The sequence below is a fragment of the Carya illinoinensis genome, chromosome 4 (assembly GCF_018687715.1).
Source record: "Carya illinoinensis cultivar Pawnee chromosome 4, C.illinoinensisPawnee_v1, whole genome shotgun sequence".
In the NCBI taxonomy this organism is placed as follows: Eukaryota; Viridiplantae; Streptophyta; class Magnoliopsida; order Fagales; family Juglandaceae; genus Carya; species Carya illinoinensis.
The window spans coordinates 21,286,685-21,306,355 of NC_056755.1; the positions used below are offsets into that span (position 1 = coordinate 21,286,685).

The following is a 19,671-nucleotide window of genomic DNA, read 5'->3' on the forward strand; positions in this document are numbered from 1 at the left end:
CTCTTAGGCTACCTTGACAACACCACCGCCGCTCCCTCTACGGAAATTCAAGTTGTCCATTCCGAAACCAATGTCATTTCTACAATCCCAAACCCTCTCTATGAACACTGGTTATGGCAGGATGCTATTGTGCTTGCTATTCTTTTCTCTACCATTACTGAGACTATCTTAGTGCAGGTAGTTTCTCACACGACTTCTGCTAGTGTTTGGCACGCTTTGGAAATTTCCTTCTCGTCTCAGTCCCGAGCCTATATTATTCAGTTACGTACTGATCTTGCTACTGCTCGCAAAGGTGCCCTCTCTGCTACTTATTATTTTATGCAGATTAAACGTTATTCTGATGAGCTGGCCATTGCTGGTCAACCCCTTGCATGTGATGAGATAATCACCTATCTCCTTGCTGGTCTCGGTCATGACTATAATCCTCTTGTAACTACTATCTCTGCTCGCAAAGATCCCGTTACTCTCGAGGAGGTTTACTCTCTTCTTCTCACTACAGAGTCATGCTTGTCTCACACTAATCAACCATTACCACAAGCATCTGTTAATGTAGCCACTCGCCAACCTCAACAAAATTCTTTACGTGGTCGTGGTGGTTATAGAGGAAAGGGGCGAGGATTCCGTAACAATTCTCAACACGTTATTTTTTCTGGACGTGGCCAGTCCACTCGTGATACTATTACCTGTCAACTCTGTGGCAAACCAGGCCACACAGCCAAAAAATGCTTCCATAGGTTTGATATCACCTATACTGCCAATTCTGATCAGCGCAGTCCATTAGCTTTCGTTGCTTCCAGCTCTTCCCCGACTGACTCTCATTGGCACCCTGACACTGGTGTGACTCATCACCTCACCAACGATATAACCAACCTCAATTTACGAAGTGAAGATTATGATGGTGCGGATCAAATTCATGTAGGCAATGGTGCAGGTTTGCAAATTTCTAAAATTGGTTCTTCCACTCTTTCTACTTCCACCACCCCATTCATCTTAAATCAAGTTTTACTTGTTCCTGAGATTCAAAAAAATTTAGTTTCCGTCCAACAATTTTGTAAGGACAATAATGTTTATTTTGAATTTCACCATGATTTTTTTGTTGTTAAGGATTACTTGGGGAATCTCCTTCATCAAGGGGCTTTTAAAGACGGATTATATTCGTTTTCTCGCTCTGCAGCCTCTCTCCATCCTCATTGTTTTTCTACAATCCGTACTCCCTACCAGTTGTGGCATCAACGTCTCGGTCATGCCTCTCCTTCTGTTGTTCACAAAGCTGTTTCTGCCTTCACTTTTCCTGCTGCCAATAAAAGACATCCTGTCTGCTCCGATTGCCAACATGCCAAAAGCTGCTCCTTACCATTTTCATCCCGTCTTCACACCTCCAAGTTTCCTCTTGATTTAGTGTATAGCGATGTATAGGGGCCAACATCGACGCTTTCCAATTCTGGTTGTCGTTATTATGCTTCCTTTTTAGATGATTGCACTAAATTTTTATGGCTTTTTCCCCTCAAATTAAAGTCTGATGTTACATCTCTTTTTCTTCAGTTTCAATCTTATGTTGAAAGACTCTTTGAACGAAAAATCAAAATGTTCCAATCCGATTGGGGCGGTGAGTTTCGTTCATTAACCACTCATTTTAAAAATACTGGTATTCAACATAGAATAGCTTGCCCACATACCCATCAACAGATGGGTGCAATTGAACGGAGACATAAACAAATTGTCGAAGTCGGTTTATCCATGCTATCACATTCACGTCTTCCCCACCAATTCTGGGAAGATGCTTTTATTACTAGCGTTTATTTGATAAATCGGCTTCCTACACCTATATTGCAAAACAAATCACCATTTGAACTTGTTTTTCACTGTAAACCCAATTATCAATTTCTAAAAGTCTTTGGTTGTGCGTGCTGGCCTTACTTATGTCCCTTTAATAAACACAAAATTGATTTCCGATCCAAAACATGCATCTTCATCGGTTATAGTCTCCATCATCATGGCTATAAATGTCTTGATCTAGCAACAGGAAAAATCTATGTCTCAAATCACGTTGTCTTTGATGAAAAATCATTTCCGTATGAAAAGCCTCCTACTATCAACTCCACTACTCCTTCTAATACAGTCAGCTTATCCACTTTCCTCACCCCTCCCACTCCCATTTCTTTTCCTCTATTTTCTTCTGCAGGTAACTTGCCAACTGCCTCACCACCTCCAACACTTTGTGCGGCACCATCGGTATCGGATCTTCCTCAAGATGAGATTCTTCCATCCACTCAACCGGTGCTCCACGCGACTTCCAGTTCAGTCCAAGCCACTTGCAGCAATACACATGTTATGACTACTCGGTCCAAAAATAACATTAGGAAACCTAAGCAAGTCTTCGATGGCAGTATCATTCATCCTCTTCCACGAGCATTACTTGCTGCCGTCACACATGATAGCACTGAACCCTCATGCTATACTGAAGTAGCAAAGCATCATCATTGGCGTGCTGCTATGAATCATGAGTTTGATGCGTTACTAAAAACCCATACATGGGACTTAGTTCCTCCTAATCCTTATGCTAATGTTGTCGGCTGCCGATGGATTTTCAAAATCAAGAGACATGCCGACGGTACTATCGAGCGCTACAAAGTGCGACTGGTAGCCAAAGGGAATCATCAACAACATGGTGTCGACTTTCATGAAAACTACAGCCCCGTAATCAAACCTGCGACTGTCCGTCTTATTCTCTCCATTGCAGTCTCTAGAGGGTGGTGCCTTCGTCAGATTGATATACAAAATGGTTTTTACACGGATCATTACAGGAAGAGGTTTTTATGGTTCAACCTCCAGGATTCCAACACCCCCAGTTTCCACAATATCTCTGTAAACTTAAACGCTCGTTATATGGGCTGCGCCAGGCACCAAGACAGTGGTTTTCTCGCTTGACAGATTCTCTCCTGGAACTTGGTTTTGTTGACAGTAAAGCTGACTCTTCTCTATTCATCTTCCGTTCTCACTCTCATGTTATATATTTTCTCATCTACGTAGATGATATAATTATTACTGGGTCGGATACTCACCTTGTCAACAATCTGATTACTACTTTACACAAAGAGTTTGTAGTCAAAGATCTCGGGAATTTACCTTATTTTCTGGGAGTTGAAGCTATACATTCTGATGATGGCCTATACTTAACACAGCGCAAGTATGTAATTGATTTATTATAGCGGTCTATCATGGAACATTGCAAACCGTGTGTTACTCCTATGTCCACTTCCTCCCATCTCTCCATAAATGATGAAGGTAACTTTGATGATCCGTTTTTGTATAGGAGTATAGTTGGAGGACTACAATATCTATCTTTTACAAGACCAAATATTGCTTACTCAGTTCATCGGGTCAGCAAATTCATGCACAATCCGAAGGTGTCGCATTGGCAGTCGGTAAAAAGAATCCTGAGGTTTTTAAAACACACAGTTTCGCATGGTTTATTTCTTTCACGTCAAAATGCACTTCAGTTTCAAGCCTTTTCTGATGCCGACTGGGCAGGTGATCATGATGATAGAGCTCTGTGGGTTCTTACTGCATCTTCCTTGGCCAGACTCTAGTCTCTTGGCGCTGCAAACAACAAAACACAGTGGCAAGAAGCAATACTGAAGCAGAGTACAAAGCTCTGGCAAATGCTGCAGCTGAACTTCTCTGGTTGCAGTCCCTCACGTTGGAGCTTGGACTTCAAATGGTTACTCCACCCGTGTTGTGGTGTGATAATATCGGGGCTACGTATCTGACTGCAAATCCCGTATTCCATGCACACACCAAGCACATCGAAATCGATTTCCACTTCGTACGTGATCTTGTCGCAACAAAACAGCTCCTAGTTTGATTCATCTCTAGCTGCGATCAAATAGCCGATCTTCTCACCAAACCGCTAGTAGCTACTCGCTTCAGGTTGTTGTCTTCCAATCTCAGTGTCCAAGACATTCCCCTGAGATTGAGGAGGCGTATTGACGAACAACTCTCGGCAGACTCAACACCAGCTGAAGTAGTTCCTACAACGTAGGAGTAGGATATGGTGATCCTGTTTTTGAATTATAAAATTTATGTCAGTTCTTGTAATCCTGTATTTGAATTTTAAATTCTTTACGTTAGCTCCAACAGCAGCAATAAGGATTTCTGTTATATCAGCTAGTTATAAAAACCCAGCATTGTATACAATTCCATACATGAAAAACAGAGACTTTCGAATTTGTATCTATCTGATTTTCTACAGAAGTTTTATTGTGAACAGCAAAGGAAGCAATGGGGGGTTGGCAATGATGTGGAAATCAGATTTTGATATAGAGGTGGAAACTTATACCAACTTTCACATTTAAGTTAGATTGATTGACTTACAAAATGAAAAGACTTGGTCAATAACAGGATTCTACCATAACCCAAAAACTAAAAAAAGAGAAGGTAGCTGGCATTTATTAAGGATCCTGAAACCAAATGACCAAAGACCTTGGCTGTGTATGGGAGATTTCAACAAAATTCTATACCAGCATGAGAAAATTGCGGATCAAATAAAACCTTTGCTAAAATGGATGATTTAAAATAGGCTATGCAAGAGAATGATCTAAATGACATGGGGTACAATGGAGCTAAATACACTTGGTCAAACAATAGAGAGGGGTCATAATTCATCAAGCATAGACTTGATAGAGTGTTAGCAAACTCAAAATGCATGAGTCTATACCCAGACATTTATGTTTCTGTCTTACCAGCATGTGCATTAGACCACTGTCCTTTGTTTACAACTCTTAGCACTCAGTTAAACCATTCAAGAAGAAGATAAAGGATTTTTCAGATATGAACTTAGTTGGGGTCTGAATAATGAGTGCAAAGCATTAATATCTGAAGCCTGGAAAGAAAGGAACAAAGATGGCAAGTTAATCAATACACTAATTTGAAAAGATGAAAATATCAGCTACTTAGGTGGAACAAAGAACAAAGAAAGGCAACCAAAGAAATCCTTGAAATCCAGCTTAGAAATTTATAAGAGCTTCAAGAAAGAAACACAGGAACAAACTATGAGGCAATTAGAAAAATTCAAAATTAGTTGTGTATAAAGCTGGAACAAGAAGAAATGAAGTGGCAACAAAGATCAAAACAAAAATGGCTTAAAGAGAGGGACAAGAACACTAGATACTTTCATTCTTATGCAACCCAGAGAAAAAAGAACAACACAATCAACAAAATCACTGATAAAGAGGGGCACAAGTACACAAGCCCCCAAGAGATAAACTCAACCTTTCAGAACTTTTATAAAACTCTCTATACTACTTCAAATCCAATGAATCAAGCACAGTGTGTGGAGCCCATACCTACTCTTATTACCGAAGAGATGAACAACTGTCTCCTAAGGGAATTCAAATTTTCAGAAGTACATGAAGCAATCTTCAACATGAATCCTATGAGCGCACCTGGTCCTGATGGATTCTCAGCTGGATTCTTTCAACAAAACTAGGACACAATAGGTAATGACTTAGGTGAGGCAGTCATTAAAGCACTCAACACAAACAATTGGGATAAAGCTGTCAATGAGACTTTCATAGTCTTAATTCCAAAACAGAAAAATTCTACCTTTGTCACAGCATTTAGGCCAAATAGTTTGTGTAACATGCTATACAAAATAATGGTCAAGATCCTAGCAAGCAGGCTGAAATTAATACTACTAACAATCATCTCAACAACACAAAGTGCATATGTTTTAGGAAGACACATAACAGATAATGTCATTCTTGCCTTTGAAGCTTTACACTCAATGCAAAGAAAAATGAAAGGGGCACAAGGATACATGTCTTTAAAGATGGATATGAGCAAAACATATGACAGATTGGAATGGAGCTTTATAGAATTGGTTATGGAAAAAATGGGACTCAATAGGAAATGGATTGACATTATCCTAAACTATGTTAAAACAGTTTCATATTCCCTATTGATCAATGGTACTCCTCAACCAAGTTTTATACCTTCTAGAGGAGTTATATAGGGTGATCCACTATCACCCTATCTATTCATTATCTGCTTAGAGGCACTTAGTCAAATGCTCAATAAAGCTGAGGAAGCAAAGCTGATAACTGGGCTACCTATGGCAAGAGGAAAAGTACATATTAGTCACCTATTTTTTGCAGATGGCTACATGATGTTTTGTAAGGCTACAGATCATGAGTGGAGCATAATAAGACACCTTATCAGCATGTATGAAGCAGCATCAAAACAAAGGATGAACAAAGACAAGTCTGGCCTATTTTTTAGCAAAAATACTTAGAGTTCAACAAGGGACAACATCACAAGAAAAGTAGAAATCAGAATCACTAACTCATTTGAGAAATATCTCGATCTTCCAACAATAATCGGTAGATCAAGAAACAAGGAGTTCAAAGATATCATTGACAAGGTTCGTAGCAAGATAAACAATTGGAAGTTTAAGTTCTTATCACAAGCAGGAAGAGAAATCATGCTTAAAGCTGTAATTTAGGCAATCCCAACTTACTCTATGTGAGTCTTCAAAATGCCGAAAAGTTTGCTAAAGCAACTAAACAAAATGATGAGAGGATATTGGTGGGGTCAAGCTAATTAAGAGAAAGAAGTAAATTGGCTGAGTTGGTCACAAATGGGGTAGTCAAACAATCTAGGGGGTCTTGGTTTTAGAGAATTCGAAAATTTCAATCTTCCATTGCTTGCAAAGCAAGGTTGGAAGATAATCACATGTCCAAATTCTCTAGTATCAAGAGTCATAAAATGCAAATAGTTTCCTAGAATTGACTTCTTCAAAGCCAAGGTGGGAAGTAATCCTTCATTCATTTGGAGGAATATTCTTTCTGCAAGAACACTACTCGAAGAATGGCTCATACGGAGAATTGGAGATAGTAAATCAGTCAATATTTGGACTGATCTATGGCTACCTAAACCTGTCTCTTATAAAAGTCAAAGTGGGAACAGATTACTTGGAGAGGATGCCAAAGTAGAGCAACCAACTAATTCAAGCAGAAATGAAAGCATGGAATACTAGACTGATTCAAGCAGTTTTTGACAAAACAGAAGCAAATCTGATCAAGCAAATTCCAGTTTCCCAATGCAATCAAAAAGACAAGTTGGTGTGGAGAGACAATACAAATGGAGAGTTTTCAATTCATAGTGCTTACCATCTTCAAGGAGAATTACAAGAACGAATCAAGGGTCAACAGTCTCTTAACCACAACCACAACGAAAAATGGACAAATTTGTGGAAGCTTGACATACCACCAGCTTCAAAGAATTTCTTGTGGAGAGCATGCAGGAACATCCTTCCAACCAAGCTTAACCTATGCAAAAAAAAAAAAGAATTTTAGATGACTCCAATTTTCCAATGTGCTTAATGAAGCCAGAAAGCATTGAACACATACTATGGGAATGTGCATCAACTAATGATGTGCTCAATCAGTGCTCTAGGAAAATACAGAAAAGCCAATGGTCCTATGGGAATTTGAAGAATTAATGCAGGACATGTTCAAAAAGCTTAACAAGGAGGAAATGCAAGAATGAGCATTAACATTTTGGTCTCTTTGGTGGAGAAGGAATCAGCTTGTTTTCAAAAATATTCTCATTGATCCATACTTAGTGTCACAAAGAGTGAGCAGATGCAGCTTGACATCTCTCAATCAGTTTCGAGAGTGAGATCCAAAACTCTTCAAATGACTTCATAAGAACCACGTGGGAATGTCCACCTCAAGTTTTTTGCAAAATCAACTCGGATGTATCAATTGATAAGAAACTTTGTGTAATAGGTATAGGTGTGGCAGTAAGAGATGAAGGAAATTTTTTGGCTACTTTGAGGAAAAAACTTAATCTACTTCCTGATCCACTTCTAGCAGAAGCCATAGCAGCACTCACAGCTGCATTTTTGGTCTAGAATTGGGAGTGAGTAGGGCAATTCTAGAAGGCAACTCTCAAACAATGGAAAAAGAGGTCCAACAGATGAAGCAAAATGGAAGTTATCTTGATATGATCATCTCATAAATCAAACAAACGATAGCTAGTTACAGAGAATGTAAAATCTATTATATACCTTGCGATGGCAATTCTATTGCCCACAACTTAGGAAAGAGAGCTTTGCATGTAACATAGAGTCTGGTCGAAATGAATGAAACTCCAAACTGTTTTAGAGCACTCTCCATGGCTCATGTATAATACAAAAAATGTAAAATATTTAAAATAATGTTCATAAAATGAGCTCCATCCGATTAAGTAAAAGATTTTGTAAAATATAAGTTGCTACAGTAACCTGATACAGTAACCCGCTACTGTTTATTCTTCAAATAATTTTTTTTATTATTTATACTTCATTTATTCCCTCATTTCCTTTTACTTCTTTTTACATTTCATTTACTCCCTCATTTCCTTTTACTTCTTTTTACATTTCAATACAAATTCTTTTCTAAAAATATCTTGAAAATATTATTTATCCAATTTTTTCATATTTGCTTTTATTTTTATTTTTTTATTTAACTTATATAATTTTATTTTGTGTTTATAGGACTGAATTACATTACATTATATATAATAATATATTGTAAATATTACAAAAAATATATGGATATTACAAATTTATTGGTAGAAATGAAATATTTAAAAATAAATAAATAAACATTATTTAAATGATATGAAAAAATATATATAAACTAATATAAAGTTTATTGTAAAAGTCAATATGTCAAATAAAATAAATAAATTTTAGTCGTGTTTTAAAATATAGAATAAATGAACCTTGAAAGTACTCTTACTTAATATACCAGTTCAAACTATCAATGGCGAAGATGTTTTCTCAAAAAAAAAAAAAAAATCAAAGATGGTTGCATTAGTATCAGCCGATCGATATAATAAGAGCAGGAAAATCAAAAGAAATTATAAGGTGCAGATTCTAAGTGGGAAAAAAGCAGCAAGCTAGTTAGAGTGTTCGAAATGATAAAAGATTCAAATGTCATATCCGTTATTAACAAGTACAAGGTTGTAATCGAGCCGAGCCGAGCCGAGTTGAGCCCCTTTTTGACTTGTTGAGCTCGGCTCGACTCAAAATACTCGAGCTCGAGATTCTTTTTAATTCTTTGTTCGAGCTCGACTTGTTAAGCTAAAATCTCAACACGAGCTCGAGGTCGAGCTCATCCCACAAACGAATTTGAGTCGAGCCGAGCTCGAACTTGAATTTTTTTTAATAAAATTTAATAATTAATAAATAAACTAATATTGAATTTATACAACTAACAAGTAGAACTTCTATTATATTATAAAATTTTAAAAAATTTATAAATAATTAATATCTAATTAGTTGATATTAATCCAAATTAACAATATATTATATACCTACATATATTATTAATACATACAGTTAATATAATAGCATATATCTATTTCATATATGGTTCCCACCTACTAGTATATGAAATTATTAAATTTTATCAACTAATTATTATACAAATTATAAAATATATCTATGAAGTATATTTACTATATAAATATAGGTAATTAGAATACATATTATATATTTAATTATAAAAATGGTATGTTTATATTATTAGCTAATACATATATACATGCATTGTATGTATATATTTATCAATATATGAATGAGTTTTAATCGAGTCGAGTTAACGAGTCGACTCGAGCATAAACAAGCGAGCCTAAACGAGTTTTAGCCGAGTCGAGTCTAGTTTTGTCGGATATGTGTCATTTACAAATCGAACGAGTATCTGCTTTAACGAACAAGCTTTTTTTTCACGAGTCAAGCTCAATTCGAGTTTAAACGAGCGAGTATCGAACGGGCTATCAAACAGACAAGGTCATTTACAGCCCTACAAGTACTACACGCAACGCTACGTACGCACGTTGGAAACAAGAAAATAAAAAGTCTCCTGTAGCCTCACGTGCGTACTTGATTGAGGCGCGTACAATATTGGTTCTTGAGAGCCGCTAACGGGCCTCCTCATTTTTAGTGTTCATTCTTACCGCTTTAGTATGCATGTGTTAAAATGTTTAAAAATAAAAATAATAAAAAGTTAAGAGTAATAGAACTCTCGTCCCATACCTACCGAAACCAGACGCCCCATCCAAATTAATCAACATAATCCTCCAGCTAATGCAGTCCTACAATAAGCTTTCTTATCTACGTTTTGCTTTCAGGCTCCAGGCTCCTAATACTAAACTTGATTTTGGGTTCTTTATTTTACCACGTCAATGTCTCTAGTCTCAAAAAAGAGATTGAGCTCTCTAGTCCTACATTAACTTTGCTACTAACGTCGGTCATTAACTTTGCCACAACTGATATTGGAGCTTTGCTAACGGTCACAATGTGTTTCATGGCTCAACCTTTGAAACTAGTAGATCTATAAGTTTGTGGAAATATTTTAAGGGCGGTGTTAATATCATATTTCGTATATTTTTGGCCCATCTAACTTCTTGATCTTGTCACCTACGATTCACCACATTAATTAATAAAATATTAGAATTGCTATATAATCTTTTAGACGAAGGATCCGACATGATCTTGACAGGTATTTTTTAAATTAATAATTAATGAAGTATTTTTTAATAATATTATTAATTTTAAAAAAATAAAAAATGTTAAAAAATATCTTAAATAATAACAACAATAATAAGAATATATGGCTGTAGAGACACTCATAAAATATATTATAATTCCATATGGGGTACAAAACATCACCTTTGCTCGGACTCAAAGTTGGTATTATATGACGTAAGATTTGGGACCGCATAGTCAGCTTAATTACTTGGCAAATGATATTTCCACGGCTCCCACTAATCGCTCACCTTTTTTTTTTTCTTTATTTTATAATTAGGGAAATATTTTTTAATAATATTATAATTTTTTTTAAAATATTTAAAAGTGTTGAAAAAATACTTATAAAAAAACCAAAAAATAAAAATACTACATGTAACTAATGGTAACACTCAACAATAACTGGAAGCGGCAGATGTAGCACTGTTCTAAACAAAATTATTTGTGTTAATATTTTTTTAAAAATAATTATATTTATCATTCTCATACATTACATAGCATAATTTTTTTTTTAAGTTTTTCTATAACAAGTATATGGTGTAAAGATAATAAATGTAGTTTAATAAGAATAAAATAAAATAAAATATAATATTAAATTATTTAAAAATATTTAAAATGTGTGGTACAGGATAATAATTAGCATTCATCTTTAAATACTAAAAAAAGTACTACTTCCTTCCAATATATCCATCTAAATTTTGTATCGAATTGATATTTTTTTTAATGATGAAAGAGGTGAGTATTAATGAATTTGTATTTTTTAATTCTTCTTAATAGTTTAGAATATGTAAACAATGCTTAAAAGAAAGAAAGAAGGTGTGATGACCTGCTTTCGCTTGTATTTTCACTGAAATAGTTGTTTTTATTTTAATTAATATATTAGTTTATTTATTTTAATTTATTGCGTTTTAAAATTAGTTTTTAATTTAATTGATGTTGTGTTTTATTTCTTTTAGTTGTTTACGGTTTTTAATCTCGTTGCGGCGGTTTAGTTTTATTTTCCCAGAATGAGGATTAGACCTCATCTTATTTTCCTACACCTCTTTTCCCTTTTTCCTTTTTCTTTTTCCTTTTTCTCTTTTTTCTTTTTTCTTCTTCTTTCTTTTTTTTTTCTTTTTTTTTTCTGTTTCTTCTCCTTCCTCCCGCGTCGGACGCGACTCTCTCTCTCTCTACCCCTTTCCCCGTCCGTTTCTCTCTCCACCCAGAACCACCGCCGCCGGCCGCCGTGCGGCTCACCGCCCCCACCGATCGACTCCTCTCCCTCCGGTGCACCTCACCACCAATTCCCAGCCCCATCCGGCCGGCCGTTTGGCCGAAAAACCGCCTTAAAGCCTACACAGTTTTTGCCTCGATCCGCCGCCGTCGCTCCACCTCCGGCCACCATTTCTTCACCACTTCATCACCGGTCCCTTGCCGTCCTAACCCACCTATTTTCGGCCTCCAACGACCACCGGAACAGCTCCCACGAGCTAACTTTCCTTTTTGGGAAATCCGACCTCTCTCCGGCGTTTTCGCCGCCACCCACGGCCAACCACCACTTCCAATAGCTTCACAATCATCCCTAGACCATTCCTTATCAATCCCAAGCCCTGGTTTGTCCCCGTTCAAAAGTAGGTATTTCACAACCCACGGCCACAGTGAATTTTCACTGTAACGTTGCTTTTTCTCCGCTGTTTGCAACGCCGAGTGTTTTCTAAAATTACCGTATAGCGCTGTAAGTATTTTCCAAACCCTATTTTCAGATTTAAATATAAATTGCTCATTCAATTTATTTAATTTGCTGGTTGGTTGATTCCAGACTGAGTCCGAGGAGTTCGGGGGTCGGATGGATGGAGGACGAAGTTGCTTGTTTATTTGATTTATGTTGATTGATTATTTTTGTGCATTGATATGGCATTTATATGGTGCATGCACGTGTATTTTTGTTTAATTGTGAAAAGCCTGTTTATTGGCGTAAGTGGACTTACGGGTGCGTGTGTATCACGACCCCAAGCCGGGATGGGGTATTATCTCGGTGGAGCTCCTCTGGTCACTCGGGAGCGGAATAGACTGAGTGATGTCCCCTGAGTTGTCGCTGGGCGACGATGGGAGCGGGGGCTAGGGGTTGCTTGTCTACGAACGCGTCGGGCGCGGAACCGGGCATCGCCCTACGCATCGACTCCGTGGCCCTTCGCTGGTGAGGGCTAGAGGATGCTTGGCTACGAACACGCGGGGCGTGGAACTGGACATCGCTCGTTAGGTGTCACATGCGTAGTGGTACTCTGCGGTGTGGCACTGGAGCCAGGGTGTGCGGATGACCCCTAGGGGAGGTCATGGTGCATACGGATAATTATGGTTTTTGGTTTGAGACGGTTATAGAGGCCAAATGTGACTTTTGGCGTCGTTTTTTGGAAAAGATGTGTTTTTGGGCCAAATGGGATTTTTGGCGTGTGTGGAAAATTATGTTTTTTGAGATTTGTGCATTGGGCATGCTTCATGCATTTTGTTTGAGTTCTATGTCTTTTTATCTGGTAGTGTTTGGGTTTTACTTACCTGCGGTACCATTTTTGGTTCCGTAGCTTTTGGTGCAGGTTTTGAGGATGAGGAGGAGGAGGAGGCTGAGCCCGAGGATGCGGCTCCACCGGGTTGTTGATGTTATGCTTTGTTTTTGGTTTAAAACTATGTTAGTGTTTTGTAATATTTTATGTATGTTTTGAACAGTTTGTAATACGTTAAGAAAAATTATGGTACTTAGTTATATGACTTTCGTTATCCGCTGCGTGTTTCTTCGTGCACATATGTTGCCTTTGCACACACTTGGCACCCGTCGTTAGGGTGGTGACCTGGGTTGTCACCATCCGGACGTCTCGATTTCCCCGTGTCCGTGCGTGGGGATTTGGGGGCGTCACAGGTGGTATCAGAGCGGTTTGGCTCTGGGTAAAACCACATGTCCCGTAGGCAGTACCAGAATGCTTTTAAAGTTGTGTTTTGAAAATTATGTTAAGTAAAGTTATTTGATTTGTTTTAATTGTTTTATTTGTTTTATTTGTTTAAGCTTGTTTGTTTTTTTTATTTATTTGGTTATGTTTTTGCAAGTTGGTTTCTTTTGTTTTCTGTGATGTGGTGTTGGTCTATGGTTCTGTTTTTGTTTGTTGTTGGTTTTATTTGTTTTTGTTTTCTGAAAGGGGGTCAAAGGTTGTGGTGACAGGAAAAAATGAGGAGACCAAGGAAATCTACTCAGGAGCCACAGGACAATACCTCAAGGGATGACTCCATAGCCGAAGCAATACGGCAGATGACGGAGTTTATGCAGCAGAATATTAGGCCACAACAGGCAGGGCCTTAGCCACAAGGAGGACCTTGGCCACCACAACGGGGTCCCTGGCCACAACAAGGAGGGCCTTGTCCACAGCAAGGAGGGTTTTGGCCACAACCAGGAGGTCCTTGGCCACATCAGGGAGGGCCTTGGATGTACCCTGGAGGGTCCAATAGCATGGTGCAAGCCGGATGCACCTATGAGCGCTTCCTGGCGCATAGAACCCCACACTTCACTGGAGAAGAGGATCCACTTCAAGCTGGAAAATGGATCAAAGATCTGGAAAGAACATTTGAGGTGTGTGGTTGCACCGAGGCGCAACAAGTACTTTACGCCAACTATCTCTTGCAAGGCACTGCGTCTGATTGGTGGGATACCAAGAGGGTGATGCTGGAATCAGAATTGGGGTCTTTCGCTGCTGTGACCTGGTAGCGCTTCAAGAAAGAGTTTAATGACCGCTTCTTCCCTGCAGCGGTAAGGAAGCAAAAGGCAAGAGAGTTCTCAAATCTGGTCCAAGGGGGTGCGACAGTGGAACAGTACACCCGGAGATTCATAGAACTTGGGCGATTTGCTCCCCACCTTATCACCACAGAGGAGATGCGAGCTGATCGTTTTCAGGAGGGACTATGTCATGACATATGCCGTATGTTGGTCAGCCATCGTATATCCACTTTTCAGGAATTAGTGGATGTGGCCACCCTTGTGGAGCGGGAAAATAATCTGAGTGTGGGCTCCCCTCCAGGCCATAAGAGGCGGAGTTTTTCTGGTGAAGGAAGCAGCTCGGGTTCACCCCAGAAATTTGTTCAGCGGACTGGAACTCGACCTCAAAAGTCCTCAGGTGTTCGTATGGGAGGACGGGTACCAATTTGTGGAGCATGTAATAGAGCTCATGAAGGCGAGTGTCGGGTGAGTAGTGGACCCCAGTGTTACCGGTGCGGCCAAGTGGGACATATTGCTCTGGATTGCCCCGTTAGAGTTCAAGGAAGCCGTGGAGGTAGACACGGTGGAAGAACCAACCCGAGACAAGCAGTGCAAGCCCGGGTTTATACTGTCACACCCAGAGAGGTGGATGATGAGGCGCCAGCGACCCATGATGCTGGAGTAATTACAGGTATGGATTAATTTAATTTTAAGTTGGATTTAATTTTTGGTGTATTTGGTTTCTTCTTTGTTTTTTTGGATTTCATGGGTTGTGTGTTTGGTTCAGGAAGAGTTCGTTTGTATGAGTTTTATGCCTGCACTTTGTTTGATTTCGGTGCGTCGCAGTCGTTTGTATCTTCCACGTTTGCTCGGGTGTGTAATTTGGTTACGGAACCGTTGCCGAAGTCTATGGTAGTGGCTCTACCTGATGGTGAAATGGTGTGGTGTTCCAAGGTTGCTTTGGGATACCCGTTAAATTTTGAGGGAAGGTTCTTGGATGCTGATTTGGTGGTGTTTAAGCTGTTGGGTTTTGATATCATCCTCGGGATGGATTGGCTATACCGATATTCTGCGAGTATTAATTGCAGAAGTCGGGTAATTAGCTTTCAGCTTCCAGATGGTGATTGTCTGGAATTTGCAGGGAGTAAGTTAAAAGAAAAGCCGATAATTATATCAGCAATTCAAGCAAGAAGGGAGATTGCATGGGGAGCGGATGCAATCTTGGTTCAGATGGTGTCCACGCCGTCCAAGGAGAAGTCTTTGGCAGACATTCCAGTTGTGGAAGAATTTCCCGATGTGTTTGTGGACGACTTGCCCGGACTACCCCCTGTGCGGGAAATGGAATTTGTTATAGACTTGGAACCTGGAGCGGCTCCTGTGCATAAAGCTCCTTATCGCATGGCACCGGCTGAATTAAAAGAGTTGAAGACTCAGTTGCAAGAGCTGGTAGAGAAGGGATTTATTCAGCCTAGTACTTCACCGTGGGGTGCACCAGTTTTGTTTGTTAAAAAGAAAGATGGAACCCTCCGTATGTGCATAGATTATCGGGAATTGAATAAGGTGACCATCAAAAATAAATATCCTCTCCCGCGGATAGATGATTTATTTGATCAGCTTCAAGGAGCAGCCGTGTTCTCTAAAATTGATCTGAGGTCGGGATACTACCAGCTGAGGATCAGGGACAAGGATGTGCCTAAAACTGCTTTCAAGTCGAGGTATGGGCATTATGAATTTAAGGTGATGCCTTTTGGGTTAGCTAATGCCCCTGCAGCTTTCATGGATTTAATGAATCGAGTATTTCGACTTTATCTGGATTCATTTGTGGTAGTATTCATCGATGATATTTTGATTTATTCCCGAGATGTTGAAGAGCATGTGTATCATCTTCGTCTGGTACTTGGGAAATTGAGAGAACACCAATTGTACGTCAAGCTCAGCAAGTGTGAATTCTGGTTGGAAGAAGTTAAATTTCTTGGGTATGTAATTTCCCGAGACGGAGTGGCTGTTGATCCTAGTAAGGTAGAAGCCATTTTGTCATGGCAGCGCCCGACTACAGTGCGCGAGATCCGGAGTTTCTTGGGGCTGGCTGGGTACTACCGAAGATTTGTGGAGGGATTTGCTCGCCTATCCGGACCTCTCACAGCTTTGACTCGGAAGAATACAGAATTCGTTTGGTCAGATAAGTGTGAGAGAAGCTTCCAAGAATTAAAGAACAGGTTGACGACGGCACCAATGTTAGCGCTCCCAGAACCGCATAAGCCTTTCGTAGTCTTCAGTGATGCATCTAAGTTTGGTTTGGGTTGTGTCCTTATGCAGGAAGGACGGGTTGTTGCCTATGCATCTCGTCAGCTAAAGGACCACGAGAAGAATTATCCGACGCACGATTTAGAATTGGCTGCTATTGTTTTTGCTCTCAAGATCTGGCGGCACTTCTTGTATGGGGAAGCTTGTGAGGTATTTACTGATCACAAGAGCTTGAAGCATTTGTTTTCCAAGAAAAATCTGAATATGAGGCAGAGGCGATGGCTAGAGCTAATCAGTGACTATCAGTGTGAGATCAAGTACCATCCGGGGAAGGCAAATATAGTTGCTGATGCTTTGAGTCGGAAGTCGCACTTGGAAGATGAAGTCGAGCCGTCGGATTTGGATTCGCTGATTTATGGGATGAGAAGGCTCCTTATTGAGAGTTCGCAGCAAGAAGAGATTTTATCTTCAGTTCTTGATATTCGGGTAACTGATTTTGAAGAATTGAAGACTCTTCAAAGGAAGGATCCGAAGCTGCTGAATATCAGAAAAAGAGTCAGAAAATCTCAAGGGCCGTTGCATTATAGCATGGATAAAGATGGGATACTTCGGTTTCGAGATCGCAGAGTGGTCCCCAAAGACTCAGAATTCAAGGAGCGGATCATGGCGGAAGCTCATGTGGCCCCTTATTCAGTTCATCCTGGCAGTACAAAGATGTATCAGGACTTGAAGAAAAATTACTGGTGGGATGGAATGAAAAAGGATATTGCCCTATATGTTGAGAAATGCCACACATGCCGTCAAGTGAAGGCCGAACATCAGAGACCTGCAGGTATGCTCCAACCCCTCCCTATTCCCGAGTGGAAATGGGATGACATCACGATAGACTTTGTAGTGGGTTTGCAGAGAACGCCTAGTGGGAAAAATTCTATTTGGGTGATTGTTGACCGGTTAACGAAAAGTGCTCATTTCCTGCCTGTTAATAATACCGACTCTTTGGGTAAGTTGACCCGCTTGTATGTCAAGGAGATAGTGCGGCTGCACGACATACCAAAGAGTATAGTGTCAGATCGAGACCGGAGGTTCACGTCGCAGTTCTGAAAGAGTTTGCAGACAGCTTTGGGTACTAAGTTGAAGTTCAGTACTGCATATCACCCCAGACAGACGGCCAGTCAGAGCGCACAATTCAGACCCTTGAAGACATGTTGCGAGCATGTGTCATGGATTTTCAAGGGAGTTGGGAAAATCATTTGCCGCTCATCGAGTTTGCATATAATAACAGCTTCCATGCGACCATTTCAGATGGCTCCCTATGAAGCTCTTTATGGGAGGAAGTGTAGGTCGCCCTTGTATTGGGATGAAGTCGGGGAGAGTAGGATAATTGGACCCGAAATAATTCAAGAAATGCAAAGCCAAGTCCGGATCATCAGAGATAAAATGGCGGCAGCTCAGAGTCGCTAGAAAAGTTATGCTGATACCAGGAGGAGAGAGTTATCTTTTGAAGTTGGTGATTGGGTTTACCTTAAAGTCTCTCCCATGAGAGGTGTTAAGCGTTTTGGTAAGAAGAGGAAGCTAGATCCGAGGTATGTCGGCCCTTTTCAGATTCTGGAGAAGGTGGGGTCCGTCGCCTATAGAGTTGCCTTGCCCGTATATTTTGGGGATATTCATGATGTCTTCCATGTATCATCTCTGAAGAAGAGCTTTGGACAGCAAGAGCCACGCTTCGTCGACCCAGCGAGTATTCAGTTGCAACCGAATCTCACTTATGAAGTTGTTCCGTCGCAGATCATGGATTGGAAGGAGCAACAGTTGAGGTCCAAGACGATACCTTTGGTTAAGGTGGCTTGGGGAGATCCATTAGCACAAGACTTCTCTTGGGAGCGAGCAGCGGACATGAGGGAGCAGTACCCGTACTTGTTTGAAGGATGAAGGTATGTATCTTAATCTTGGTCACAGATGGTTTGTGTGTTTTTTTCAGGCTTCTTTCAGTTGGTGGTTGATCTTGCAAATTTCGAGGACGAAATTTGTTTTTAAGGAGGGGAGGATGTGATGACCCGCTTTCGCTTGTATTTTCGCTGAAATGGTTGTTTTTATTTTAATTAATATATTAATTTATTTATTTTAATTTATTGCATTTTAAAATTAATTTTTAATTTAATTGATGTTGTGTTTTATTTCTTTTAGTTGTTTACGATTTTTAATCTCGTTGCGGCGGTTTAGTTTTGTTTTCCCGGAATGAGGATTAGACCTCATCTTCTTTTCCTACACCTCTTTTCCCTTTTTCCTTTTTCTTTTTCCTTTTTCTCTTTTTTCTTTTTTCTTCTTCTTTCCTTTTTTTTCTTTTTCTTTTTCTTTTTCTTCTTCTTCTCCTTCCTCCCGCGTCGGACGCGACTCTCTCTCTCTCTACCGCTTTCTCCGTCTGTTTCTCTCTCCGCCTAGAACCACCGCCGCCGGCCGCCGTGCGGCTCACCGCCCCCACTGGTCGACTCCTCTCCCTCCGGCGCACCTCACCACCAATTCCCAACCCCATCCGGCCGGCCGTTTGGCCGGAAAACCCCCTTAAAGCCTACACGATTTTTGCCTCGATCCGCCGCCGTCACTCCACCTCCGGCCACCATTTCTTCACCACTTCATCACCGGTCCCTTGCCATCCTAACCCACCTATTTTCGGCCTCCAACAACCACCGGAACAGCTCCCACGAGCTAGCTTTCCTTTTTGGAAAATCCGGCCTCTCTCCGGCGTTTTCGCCACCACCCACGGCCAACCACCACTTCCAATAGCTTCACAATCATCCCTAGACCATTCCCTATCAATCCCAAGCCCTGGTTTGTCCCCGTTCAAAAGTGGGTATTTCACAACCCACGGCCACAGTGAATTTTCACTGTAACGTTACTTTTTCTCTGCTGTTTGCAACGCCGAGTGTTTTCTAAAATTACCGTATAGCGCTGTAAGTATTTTCCAAACCCTATTTTCAGATTTAAATATACATTGCTCATTCAATTTATTTAATCTGCTGGTTGGTTGATTCCGGACTGAGTCCGAGGAGTTCGGGGGTTGGATGGATGGAGGACGGAGTTGCTTGTTTATTTGATTTATGTTGATTGATTATTTTTGTCCATTGATATGGCATTTACA

At 40.1% G+C, this 19,671-nt stretch overlaps 1 non-coding gene across 1 annotated transcript; it reads left to right on the forward strand.

The window, feature by feature from the left end:
- Nucleotides 1-363: 363 nt before the first annotated feature.
- On the forward strand, nucleotides 364-502 carry LOC122308646. Its single transcript, XR_006242164.1, has one exon. It is a non-coding gene; the product is annotated as a small nucleolar RNA Z247 (small nucleolar RNA).
- The last annotated feature ends 19,169 nt before the right edge of the window (nucleotides 503-19,671 follow it).